Source organism: Pongo abelii, chromosome 7 (assembly GCF_028885655.2).
Source record: "Pongo abelii isolate AG06213 chromosome 7, NHGRI_mPonAbe1-v2.0_pri, whole genome shotgun sequence".
Lineage (NCBI taxonomy): Eukaryota > Metazoa > Chordata > Mammalia > Primates > Hominidae > Pongo > Pongo abelii.
Genome location: NC_071992.2, coordinates 117797264 through 117811419, shown reverse-complemented (window position 1 = coordinate 117811419; position 14156 = coordinate 117797264). Strand labels below are relative to the sequence as shown.

Sequence of the window (14156 nt, the reverse complement as noted above, 5' to 3'; positions counted from 1 at the left end):
ACAGCAGGTGAGCAGGAGATGGCGTCTTGGAAGTGCCTTGACACAGGAGTCACCTGGGTTCTGCTTCATCTAAGGAGTGCTTCAGGACATTAGAGAGCCGAGGGAGTCAATCCCAGATCAAGCGAGAATTTTCCTTTGCAGGGTAGGGACTGATGCCTAGGCCTGTGACACTCCTTTGGCTCTTTCAGAAGCCTCTTCAGTGACATGGACTCCAAAGCACAGTAACTGATCTTTCTGGATAACACCCGGCAGAGCTGGACTTAGGTACATGCTCAGTCCAGAGGCCTCTTCAGATGTGACAAGGGAATGGCTAATCAGATGTGGAAAGTACCTTGAATAAATAGTCAGTCTCGGGGCGGGGGTGGGGGGGGGGGTGGGGGGATGGAACACCTCTTAAATTGGTTTTATTGAATGTAGAAGAACTTCCTGAATTCTGTGAATGGCTGGGGAAACACAGGGAAGGGCCCCTGTCTTCAGTGTGAATGCATTGCCTTCCCTTGCTCAGAGCCCCTGCCTTTGTTGTAGTTCTTCCTTTCAAATTCAATGCCAGTCATGGCAGCAAAGATAAAAGAAGTTAGTGCTGGCTTGTCTCTGCTTGCTCATAATTCTGTTCAGGGCAGATTTATGGAATGAATGATTCTTTCCATCACAGTTGGCTAATTTTAGAAAGATTAGAATGCAGGAGACTTCCGTTCCTATGCTAATACAGCCAGGCAAGTTACTACCATCATCTAGCTGCGTTAACTGAATTTTACTTTTGTGTCTTTCTGGTTTCCTATCTGAAAAATGGGCAGGGAAATGAAGACCATTTACAGAGTGACATTAGGAATAATGGACAGACCACTTTACAGACCACTTTACAAATTAATAGCTCCATATTTATGCTATGAATCAACATGTAATTTTTATCTTATAAATAACCAAGGTAGTCACAAATTCCTAGTGCTTTTTAAATCAGATACCAAATTCTTTTTTTTTTTTAACTTTTAAGTTCAGGGGTACATGTGCAGGATGTGCAGGTTTGTTACATAGCTAAACATGTGCGATGGTGGTTTGCTGCACAGATCATCCCAACACCTATGTATTACCCCCAGCATCCATTAGGTGTTCTTCCTGATGCTCTCCCTCCCCATCCCTCACAGGCCCCAGTGTGTGTTGGTCCCCCCGCAACGTGTCCATGTGTTCTCATCATTCAGCTCCCACTTATAAGTAGAACATGTGGTGTTTGCTTTTCTGTTCCTGCATTAGTTTGCTGAGAAAAACGACTTCCAACTCCATCCATGTTCCTACAAAGGACATAATCTCATTCCTTTTTATGGCTGCATAGTATTCCATGGTGTATATGTACCACATTTTCTTTATCTAGTCTATCATTGATGGGCATTTGGGTTGATTCCAGGTCTTTGCTATTGTGAATAGTGCTGCAGTGAACATACGTGTGCATGTATCTTTATAACAGAATTATTTATATTCCTTTGGGTATATACCCAGTAATGGGATTGCTGGGTCAAACAGATACCAAATTCTATTCATTTGTCTTAAAATTCTTAGAAGTAATGTTGTAGAACAACATATTCCAGGCTGTATTTTACCTTTCACTTTTCTTTGTTACTACTAGATACATGCAAAAAAGTTGAAGTTAATATTGTAAATCTTATCCTTTAAATGGAAAACACAGAAGGCACTGAGTTAGAGAAACTTTAACTTTCAAGAGCAGAAAGCAATCAAACATTAAAAATCTTAGGACCATTTCAATGTGACTCTCCATTTAAACCCATAGATTCTGGGAATCATGACCTCTTCTTTTGTAAATATAATTTCCCTAAAATTAGTATCAAACACTTTTAGGTCTGGAAAGCATCTTGGAAATGGATCTTCTGAGGGGTCCAACAGCTTCTTGCTGTATCTGTTTGAGAGTCAATAGCTCACCTAGAACTCAGATTTCCTAAATCTCCAGACAAAACTTTTTTCAAGTTTTCTCTTGTTTCCTCATTCTAAAATTATTTCATAGTATCCAAACCACTTCACCTTCCACCTTTCCCTTCCTATTCTCCCCATAAATTGGTCCCTGTAGCTCCCTGCTGCTCCGTGGAGACCCTGAGGTGCCATAGGAAAAGGAAGGTAGTTAACTAAGCCTCTGAGTTCTCTACAACTTATTGAACCAGAATAGCTCAATTTTTAGCTATTTTTCTTATGATGCTTTCCTGAGATAGGGGCTCCATGGCTTGAAAATGTTTTCAAGCCACTGTTCTCCCTGACCAAAACCACATGCTTGTCTCACTCAGTGTTCCTCACTCAACCTCCAAAGTCTCTTTATGTCAACTTTTGTAAGGTTTGTTCCTTCTCTTTTCCCTTTTGTACCATTCCCCATCCCTACTGCAGACCTGAACGCTTCCCAGCATCTTCTTTTCAAGGGCCACTGTTTTTTATGAGCATAAATGCCTGAAGTTAAACTGTCTTATCTAAGATCCCTAAGTTCAGCCTCATACCTCAACTCCACACTCTCTTCCCTGATCTGAATATTTTCAAAACAGCTCCTCAGGACACCTGGGAGGTGTTCTGGCTGCCATAAACCTTAAGTCTCCGTGGGTCCCATGTTCACCCAGGAACTGTGTCTCTTTCCTGTCTTCAAAGCTGCACCAAAGCTCTTTGAGGGTAGGAAACATATATTTTCCATCTTTACATCTAGCACTGGTTTTTAACATGGTAGGTGTCTTAGTTAAGAATTTCATTGGCTAAAAATAACATGGACCCCCAAACAATAGCTTAAATAAATAAATGAGGGGCTTTCCCTTTCTCATATAATCAGAGGTCTAGAGATGGGGAGTCTGGAGCTGACATGACAGCCATGATGCCACAAGGGACCCAGGCACCTCTGTCCTCTCAAGCGTCCTTGGCACTTGCTTGTCAACTGTTGTCTCAAGATGGAGGAACCCCTTCTAGAAGGCATCATGTCCATATCCCACTAAAGAAGAAGGGAAGGACGATCCGGTTGTAGCTTGTGAGCGTGATAATTGGGTATTCATGTGCATGTGTGAGATGTGCCACCCTCTGAACCTTGTTATGACATTGGCACATTACCTGTCTGACCTGACTTGGGGGAAAAAAAAAAAGAAGAAGAAGAAGGGAAAGGAATTGAGCCATTTGTGGTGGAAAATTTGTTGGTGAAAGACACCAACAAAGCAATAGTCAAGCAAGCTTCTTTAACAGACTTTCTAGAAGTCCCACTTGGTGACGTGTACTTACATTTTATTCATAAAGACTGTGTCACATGGACCCCTCTAGCTGAAAGAAGTCTGGAAAATGTAGTGTTTTTAAGGCTGTGTATGTTGTTAATAAAATTGGTGTTCTGTTGATAAAGAAGAAAGAGATAGTAGATATTTGGTGACAACCTGCAGTCTCTACTGGAATAAGTATGCAAAAATACTGCTTATGGCTGGAATGGGAAATGTCCACTCCTACCATGATCACCTGTGTTGAGTACCTGGAAGAGTGGTTCTCAAAGTGTGGTCCCAGACCAGCTGCATCACCTGAGAATTTGTTAGAAATGCAAATTCTTCAGCCTCAGTCCAGACAGATTGAGTCAGAAGTAGGTGGAGTCAGTGATCTCTGTTTTAAATGCCCTACAGGGGGATTTTAATGCTGCTAGAGTCTGAGGACCACTGGCCTAGAATGATCATGCAGAAAGTTCCAGACTCTCATGCTCTGCTTGTCTTGACATCACCAGAGTGGTCTGGGATGGGTTGGTGGCCAAGATAGGCACTAGGTAATCTTTACAAAGCAATTTAAGTTCACCCAAATAGAGCTAGAATGATCTAGGTTCCTGATGTTGCTGGGTGTAGGGGGAGCTTGAAGAAAAACTGGCATGGAAGTAGAACCAGGCCAACCAACTTTAACATGCCAACAAATGCCAGAGGCTCCTTCCTCTCAAAACTATCTTCCATTCTTCTCAGTTGAAGGGCTTTAGTTGCCAAACAAAAACTGTTACTCTAGGATCTTGCAGTTAAAGATTTTCTGAGATGTTGGCAAGGATGTGGAGAAAGGGGAACTCTTGTATACAATTAGTGGGAATATAAATAGGTACAGCCATTACGGAAAAAAGTATGGAGAGTCCTCAAGAAACTAAAAATAGAAATATAATACCATCTGATCTAGCAATCCTACTGCTGGGTATATATCCAAAAGAAAGGAAATCAGTAAGTTGAAGAGATATCTGCACTCCCATGTTTGTTGCTGCACTGTTCACAGTAGCCAAGATATGGAATCAACTTAAGTGTTCTTCAGCAGATGAATGGATAAAGAAAATGTGGTATATATACACAATGGAATATTATTTGGCCATAGAAAGAATAAAATTCTGTCATTTGCAGCAACATGGATGCAGAACGTTATGTTTAGTGAAATAATCCAGGCACAGAAAGACAAACATCACATGTACTCCCTCCTATGTGGGAGTTAATAAAAGGTCATCTTATGAAGGTAGAGAGTGGAATGGATGATAGTTACCAGAGACTGGGAGTGGTGGGGCAGAGGAGGGTAAATATAGAGAGGCTGGTTAATGGGTACAAAATGCAGTTAGATGGAAAGAATAAGTTCTATATTGTTCGGTAGCACGGTAGGGTGACTGTAGTTAACAATAATCTACTGTGTATTTCAAAATAGTTAGAAGAGAAGGTTTGGAATGTTCCAACACAAAGAAATGATTAATGTTGGAGGTGATGGATATCCCAATTACCCAGCTTTTACCATGACACGTTGTATGCCTGTATCAAAATATTACCTGGACCCCATAAATATGTACAATTACAATTACAATCAGTGAAAAAGAAAGTATTTGAAATGTATAACCCTTGAGCTTCAATAGGACCAATAGGGATGGCTTGTGTTGAGAGGGTTGTAGTCATCCCATAATATCCATCTGCTTCTCCCCCAAGTAACCCATAATGAACTCAGTACAATTAAGTATAATAAAAAGTGCACACAGAGCACATGCAGCTTCAAGTTGACTCCTCTGGCCCAGGGCTCCCCCAAGCATGGTCCACAGGGAGATCCAGCCTGAGAACTCTTTGTTACTGGTCTGCAATGAGATAAAGAACTTAAATCCGAATGTAAATCAAATACATTACTGGGCTCACTCTTTAGTTCAGCTGACATTTTTTCAAACTAAGACTTTCTCAAAGAAATTAGTGCGCAACAAGAAACAAGTAGTTCATAGACTGACTCCTTCGAGTGGCACTGCCCCTGGCTCCCTTGCAACTAGACAGTCACCTCTGTCCTTCATGGAGATTCTGTAGCTGCCACTTTTAAGCATCGTTCTGTCCTTCATTTCTTTAACAAACATTAATTGAGCTCTATGGTATACTAGCACAGTTGGGATGCTGGGAACACAGTGGGCAACAGGACAGACAATCTGTAAGGGTACCAGTTGTCATCAAATGGCAGTATCAGATGGGACAGTATGTGTGGAAGTACTTCATAAACCTAATTATATTTAAGAATCAGGTAGTATTCTCTTTCCTTCTTTAGATGGAATAAAAGGTGCAAAGAGAATAAGCACCCTGCACAATATTGCTAGAATAAGAACTCACCACTCTCTGGCCACTAGCTGAATTTGCTTCACTCTTTTCTCTGTCTATAGTGGGTCTCATCTGAAAGAGCATTGCTCTTGAGCTTAAGAAGGCAAAAGAATTTAGAGGGTCAGGTGCAGTGGCTCACGCCTGTAATCCCAGCATGTTGGGAGGCTGAGGCAAGAGGATCACTTGAGGCCTGCAGTTTGAGACCAGCCATGGCAACGCAGCGAGACCCTGTCTCTACGAAAAATAAAAAAAAATTAGTTGGGCATGATGGTGTGTGTGTGTAATCTCAGCTACTCAGAGGAAGCTGAGGCAGGAGGATTGCTAGAGCCCAGGGGTTGAAGCCGCAGTGAGCTGATTGTGCCACTGCACTCCCGCCTGTATCACAGAGCCAGACCCTCATCTCTAAGAAAAAAAAAAAAAAAGAATTTAGAGTTGCATTTCAGATGAGAAGCACATGATATTGACAATTCAGTTCGCTCCCAACCTCTCTTATGGGTGTCTGAACATAAAGCCATCTCAGCATATATCATCGGAACTTAAGGGAAAGTGGACCAAATCTCCAGGTAATGAAAATTACTAGTAACTTGGCCCCTGGTGGAATGCCAATGAGAATATGCACTTCCACAGGTGCTTGAATTCTCTTGGCCCAGGGCTTTAGGAAACCACAGGAAAAGGTCAGGATGCTCAGGAATAGAGACGTGATGTCAGAGAAGGATGGAAGGGTGGAAGAGAACAGTGCCGGGCCTAGAGACTTTAAAAAGACTGGCAAGCCAGTATGGCAAATGTTAACATTTGTTAAATCTGAGGAGTGTGCGTGTGGGTGTTTTATTTTTTCTCTGTACTTTATTTTATGTTTTAATATTTCATAATTTAACATTTAAAATTTTTAAAAAGATCCTCAGCTGGGCACGGTGGCTCGCGCCTGTAATCCCAGCACTTTGGGAGGCTGAGTTGGGTAGATGACTTGAGGCCAGGAGTTCGAGACCAGCCTGGCCAGCGTGGTGAAAGCCCATCTCTACAGAAAATACAAAAATTAGCTGGGCATGGTGGCACACGCCTGTAATTCCAGCTATTCTGCTCCAGAGGCTGAGACACAAGAATGGCTTGAACCCAGGAGGTGGAAGTTGCTGTGAGCTGAGATTGCACCACTGCACTCCAGTCTGTGTGACAGAGCAAGACTCTGTCTCAAAAAAAACAACAAAAAAACAGAAAAACAATTTTTAAAGATTCATAGAACAGAATAGATCAGATAATTAATGTAGCACAGAAGAAGAGAAGCTGCAGTAAATAAAATATTCATGGCCCTAAAATTATGAAGGGCAGAGATAGTTTAGTTGTGTGTGTGTGTGTGCACGCGCATGTACATGCACATACTCAGAAGCTTTAGCTTGCATCAAAATCCCCTGGAGGGTGTTTAAACCACAGAGTATTGATTCCGTCTAGTTCTGATGCAGTAGGTCTAGCGTGAGGCCTGAGAATTTGCATTTCTAAGAAGTTCCCACAGCAAATCCTAAGGATATCTTTTTGAGTAGATATTGTGTACTCTTCCTACAATTACCTGGACTGGTTTGACTCATTCATTCAACAGATTTTTAGTACTTACTTACTATGTGCCAAGTACTGTGTTACATGCTAGGGATATATGGTTTATTGTGCACATATAACTCTTTATCTAGAGGCAATTGTTAAATACATATTATATGTTTATGCCAAAAGGTGAGCAATCATCTAAACCCTTAAGCAAACTGTTGGGTATTATAATAGCTAATCAGTAGGATAGGGGAACACCATGGGGATGGCTGTGTACAAAAACTGCTTTTTTATGTATGGTATTTCATAATGAATACAGATAGCTTTCTTTTTCTCTTCTCATCTTCCCCCCAACCACCTCCTATTTTTTTCTCTCCTTTCTCTCTCTCACCCTTCCTGGGATACCCGTGGTTGATGGGCTCATCCAACAGCTATCTCAAGCCACCCCTTGCTGCTGCCTGTTACCAGAGGTTCTGAAAAGCCAGATATTTACTCTGCCAGATTCACTGGCAGCTGGGGCTGGCCACATGCCCTAGTTTTGGCTAATGAGATATAAGTGGAAATAGGTTGGGGGCCTTTTGGGAAAGATTTTGCTTCTATACAAGAGGACAGAGGTAAGAGGAAGATCACTGGCACAGCCCCCTTCCCTGTCTTCCTGCATTAGGGCTGCAATAGCCATCTTGTGACCATGAGGCAACTAACATAAGGATAATTCCAAAGGTGGCAGAGTGACAGAGACTGGCTTTTAATGACATTTTTGACAATTCAACCAACGTTAGCACACCACTCATATTCAGACTTAATGTTAGTGATAAAAGCAAAGCTCTATTTTAATGAACTGTGAATTTCTATCACTTGCAGAGGAAATCACTCCCAACTGATACATCCCCTTCTCCCTTTCTTCCTCTTCTTGTTTTTTTTTTTTTTCCTTTTTTATTTTCCTTCTCTCCTTGGTATGTGTGAATTGTGTCCTCCTTGCAAATTCATATGTTGAAGTCCTAACCTCCAAAGCCTCAGCATGTGACCGTATTTGGAGATGGTCTTTAAAGAGGTGATTAGGTTAAAATGAGGTCATTAGGGTGGGCCCTAATCCAGTATGACTCGTATCCTTAAAAGAAGAGGAAATTTGGACATAGAGATGTAGAGAGGGAAGACCATGTGAAGACAAAGGAAGAAGACAGACATCTACAAGCCAAGAGAAGGAGACCTCAGATAAAACCAACCCTGTTGACACCTTGATCTTGGACTTCTAGCCTCCATAACTGTGAGAAAATAAATTTCTGTTGCTTAAGCCACTTAGTGTGTGGTACTTTGTTATGGGAGCCCTGCTGAGCAAATATACTTCTTTCTCCTGCCTTTTATTTCCCCCCAGTCTTTCTTTTTCTTTATTTCTGTGGAGACATATATAAATATATATATATATATCCAAGGGGTAGCCTAGAGTGATGAATCCCTTCATTAGGGCCCCTCAGCAGACTTCTTCTTATGTCTCCTTGGCCAGAATTATGTTGCATGCTCATTTGTAAACCAACATCTGAGAAGGGGAATGGAACCACCATAATTAATCTAAACCAGTCAAGATTCACCCTCTTTGGCTGGAATGGAAGCTGCCTTTCTTACAGCTTATAGATGCTTACACAACTGTGGGGACGACAAGACTATAAGCAGGGTTCTGTAAGAACAATGGTTATCAGCCTAAGGCAATTTTGCATCTGCCCTTCCCCAACTCAAGTGACATTTGGGTAATATCTGGAGATGTTTTTGATTGTCACAACCTGGGGGAAGAGGGGAGTTGCTATTGGCATCTAATGGGTAGGGCCAGAGATGCTACTAAATATGCTACGAGGCACAGGAAAGTCCCCTACAACAAAGAAGTATCCAGCACAATTGTCACTCATGCCTGGATTGAGGAACCCTGTGTTAGAGGAAGGGAAGAAGGGGTGGCTATTAGGAGGACAGCAAGGGGTGTTTCTCATGGATGGAAAAACACATGTACGTGATGTTCTCACAGCCTCCCTGTGAGTCTCACCGGCTTCAGGCCACAGCATCCCTGAGTGACAGAAGCTGGTCTCATTACATTGGCCAACCAGCCCTCAGTCTACAACTGTCTGTCAGAGACCCAGTGAATCAGAAAGATTTGTGCAGACTAAAATTAGAAAAGAGATGAAAAGTGATTATTTGGAAATAAATTTGAATATGCCTATTTAGATCCTCCAAGACTGCAGTCTGACATATAAATAAGACTAAAAATATGAAATGGTACACTGTCATTCTATTCACTAGATTTCACTAGCTCTGAATCTAATAAGGCTTAGTCACTGTGTTAAATTAATGCTTTTTAATATTTAAAAGATATTAATAATCTTGCTTTGGTATGTTATTGGTATATTTTTAAATTTAATAATTTCAAACAGTAGCTCTTCAAGTATTCAAATCAATGATTTTTTATATCCACCCATCTTGATGTTTTGCCATAAGTAATAAATGGTGTAATAAAATATCTTTGTGCTTCAAATAATACCTCAGCACTTTTTAAACTTCTTTGCAAAACTTGACTACAGTTTATGTATGTGAGTGATAGGCACACATATCTACAAAGGTGGCTAGATTTTTAAAAAATTAGTGCCATGACCTGCAATTTCCTTTGCAAATATATAGCTTGTCCTGTTTGCTTTATGGCTGTTGTTTGCAACATCATATTTTCCCCTCAAATAAAAAATTTAAAAATGACATAGAAGACTTTGGCCAAATTGGCTAACAGTTTCACCATGTTTGATATTGTTCCAAGTTTTCCTGCACCTACTTTTATATATACATAATGTATCAGCTTTTGATATAGCAAAAAACACATAGGTAGCTTAAACTGCAAAGCATTTTCTGTTTTTCAGGCTGTATATTACAAGACCTACCAAGCAGCATATTTGCTTAAATGTTCTGTACTTAATTGCCAGAGTTTGCAGTGGACTCTTCATTTCTTAAAGAATTACCACAAATGTATTCACTTATTCAGCTCCTGTGTGTTCACATACATTTCTATCACTATTTTCTTTTCTTCAAACAGCCAGTTTCTAGAAGTAAGAACCATCATCTTTAATTCAATCTCTGGCTTATTATAGACCTAGGATCCTCACAGGAATATTTGTTCAATTTGAACATGCTCTTCAGCTGTGTTTTTTTTTTTTTTATTTTGTTGCCTATGGATGACAGATAATGATGTTTTTACACATTTAAGAGTACTTCATTTCCTTATTACATGGACATATTTCTAATTGGCTCCAGGCTCCTTACTATTAATAGCTGTTGAAGATGCACTATACATCTAATTTAGCACTGCCTGGGGTGACACAATTGGTTCTCAGTTACTTTACTGCCAACATGTACAGCTATGTCACAGGGAGCCTGGAACTAATTGGTGAGATCCTTGCCCTCCGAGACCGAACCTAACACATGCTTCCCAGACAGCTTCCCTCTCAGGGACTTCAGCGTTCCTCATTACCCTGATCATCTTTGATTTGGTGCCATGATTGACAAAAGGAAGGCAAAACCACCTCCTCGGCTTGATTTATTCTAAAGACATTTGACTTTATCCATACCCATCCCTGTGGAATATGGAAGCCCTCGGGGTGACTCCTGAATTTCCATATAGGAGCTTAGGAGTAGCAATATAGAAGGCCAGGGGCTTGAATGAATGTATGTTTGCAGGGAAAACATACTTTGTTTCATTTTAATTGTATTCTTTAGTGAGGAGGTTGATGGATATTTGGTTCCGGCAGGGAGTATAGGCTCCCTAAGTCACCCTTTGCACCTTTGCAGAGCCACAGGTTATTCTCTTTGTGGAAAGCCCCTTTTGGTGCCACCGCTGAAAGCCAAACCTCTTAGTATGACTTTAAGGAGTATGACATCAACCAATCCCTTGAGCCTTATATTCCACCTCTCCTGCCACCCCAACCTCCCACTCAGCCAAACTGCAATAATTCCATGAACAGGACATACAGCTTTTTTTTTTTCCCTCTTCTGTTCCTTACTTTTTGGTGTCCCCAATTCTAGATCTGGCCCTCTCTCCCCGATGCCAACAACATTTCCTACACACCACTACCATCACAGGTCAGGTGTGGAATTCCAGTGGTTCAACATACAGCTTTCCTCAGCGCAGACTGTGAACTCTTTGAAGGCAAGGCCCATATCTTAATCACTTGGGCATCATGAGTACCCAGGTGGGTTCTGACATTTGACTGGCACTCAATAAAAGTGTATTGTGTTAAGCTCTTATTGTTACTATGGTATTCTGTCTTTATCAGCAGAAGAGGAGAGTTTCCCCAATAACATGGGTAGTTGAAACATAACCCTATAAATGCTGAACCACTTTCTGGATGAAAAACATCTCAAGTCTTTGCCTTAGTAACAAGGCCTAACATATGTTTTACTTCAAGACTCAAGAATATCATTGTGAATATTGGTTATGATACTGACCTCCGATATTAGCAGTGTTGCACGACCTATGAAAGTGCCCTGAAATAATGGTGTCATCCAATGCAACTTTAACTAAAACATACACGTTGACAAAAATCAAAAAGCATGGGTCCACCCAGTGACCTTCCAGTGAAGCACCAAAATTTATTTCATGAGACTTCGATTTCAATGAGTGAATGCAGGTTTACTTGGCTCACAAGGCAGCTGGAATATATTTCTCTTTTTTCAGATTATTTACTGTGAACTTCTTAGAAAACTCCTGTTTTCTGTTTCTGGAAAGTGTTAATATTCAGGACGGAAACACTTAACTGGGCTGGGCGCAGTGGCTCATGCCTGTAATCCCAGCACTTTGGGAGGCCGAGGCGGGCAGATCACGAGGTCGAGAGGTAGAGACCATCCTGGCCAACATGGTGAAACCCCGTCTCTACTAAAAATACAAAAATTAGCTGGGCGTTGTGGTGCACACCTATAGTCCCAGCTACTTGGGAGGCTGAGGCAGGAGAATCACTTGAACCTGGGATGTGGAGGCTGCAGTGAGCTGAGTTCGTGCCACTGCACTCCAGTCTGGCGACAGGGCAAGAATCCATCTCAAAAAAAAAAGAAAAAAGAAAGAAACGCTTAACTGTTCAATGACTACAGAAAGGTTATATGAACTTGATCTATATTATATTTGTCATGAAATAATTTTTCACCTCCTTTAGAGAATCAGATTGTTGTCACAACAAAAATGTTATATTAATATACTGTATTAATAATAGCACACTAAATGATTTTGTCTGTCTTTTCTCTACCCTGTCGTTCAACAATCACAATTTGCTGTGTATTGTGCTAAGCAGGGTCTGAGGGAGTAAGGGTATATAAGATAGACATGATTCCTGCCTCAGGGTCTTCATGTTTAAAGAGGAGGGACAGACCAACAAATAGAATTGCGATATAGAATGTTTCAATGTTGAGACTTTCACCAGCCTATAAAACATAGGCCACCTTTACCATCACTTGAAATTCCTACAACCTTTTCATCACCAGTTCAAGAGACCATCATAACCTTGACTAGGGCCCAGGGTATTGCTCTGGTGGCAGGAATCAGGATTTTAATAAAGGTCTGTGGTAATTTCCCTTGGCATGGTTATTTTTGGTGTTTTGTGTTAGGGTTGTAGGGCTGGCTAACGTTCATAAGATTTATATTCATAATCTCGGTGGCCTGTATGTGGAGAAGAATGGTGATGCCTATCAGTGGTAGTAGGTGGTAGTCACCAGCAGTAGCCCCCGTGGAAAAGACTGTGTCTAAGTAGAGAACCTGGGAAGTAATTACTGCTGCTGGAAGTTGGAGCAGAAGTTTCTACTTGGAGCTTTTCTGGAAACACGTTTTGCTTATTCATCAAAATATGATTGAACTGTGTAGATATCCAAATGTTGTAAATAATGGAATTAAATGGTTTGATTTATGCCTATGTGGTCTTTGTCACATGTCACTTACACTATTTATTTCATATATGTTATTTGTAGAAAACCGCACTAGACACTGAGGGGACTCTGTTTTGGTCTCAGTGGGTTTACAGATCAGGAATGGCATTAACCAAGGACACAGGGCATGCATGTTCAAGGTCACAGGGAGAGTGCCAGCTGTGAACGGAAGTAGATTTAGGTTCCTAATGAGAAAACAAGAGTGTTGTGTAGGTCTGTTTTAAAAACTCATACCAGTGAAGTGATTGGCAATGGAGAGTTCCCCTAGGTCTGAGAGCAGGAAGAAGAATCCTGTAACCCTAGCAAAGCAGGGTGGTTGATATTAGCTGGTGCTGGGCTTAAGGACAACTGTCAGAGGTTACATTAAAAATCAAATTTATTATAGATTTTTGAGATCAAGATTACCTACATTAAATATGGAATAATTCAACTTAACTAATACTTATTTAGAATCTATCAAGATTCTCTTTAAGCCATAAGGAATTTCCTCTTGTATTCTTCTACATGAATGAGACTAACATAAAAACTTAAAGTCTTTCTGAAAATCACAAACAGAGAATTAGGGGATTGGGCCAACCTCATTTTGCCTTTTTAATGGTGATTTAAAATTTATTGATAAAACATTATCTTACTGAGGAACGCACAGACTTTTTACTAAGATCGTTCTAGTCTTATGGACTAATCATAGCATGTTAGAATTAGAAATGAGTGATCATCTTTATTAGGGGGTTTTAAATGTTGTTTAGCCATAAAATCCTTTGTCTAAACAAAGTTTTACACTGAACTGTGGTATGTCAAACAGACAAAAGTGGAGTTGGGTTTGGGGGCTAATCCTTATTGATTTACTCCAGTCGAATCTCAAAGGGATCCCCCAGAGTCCCCAGGGATTCCCCAAGACACAGAAAACTACAACTCTGGGTCATTTTCCACATTTCATAAATGAGAGTGCCAAGGCCCAGGAAGGGTAAGTGAGTCTCCGCATAGTACTGCTTGTTAGAGGCAGAAAAGGGTCTAGGGTTTTTGACTTATTTTGGCTTATTTCATTGAGCTTTTTTCTGAAAACCTAACACAATTTGTGTATCTTTTCATTTGTGTTTACAAATGGCAATAGTTTCC

General features: G+C 40.7%; 1 protein-coding gene and 1 non-coding gene across 2 annotated transcripts in view; both read left to right on the top strand.

Moving 5' to 3' along the window:
• Window positions 1-14156, top strand: part of NCALD (neurocalcin delta) — a gene marked incomplete at its 5' end in the record, with an annotated part of 333310 nt that overhangs the window by 165945 nt on the left and 153209 nt on the right.
• Window positions 2987-3091, top strand: LOC112134822 (small nucleolar RNA U13). Its single transcript, XR_002916172.3, has one exon. It is a non-coding gene; the product is annotated as a small nucleolar RNA U13 (small nucleolar RNA).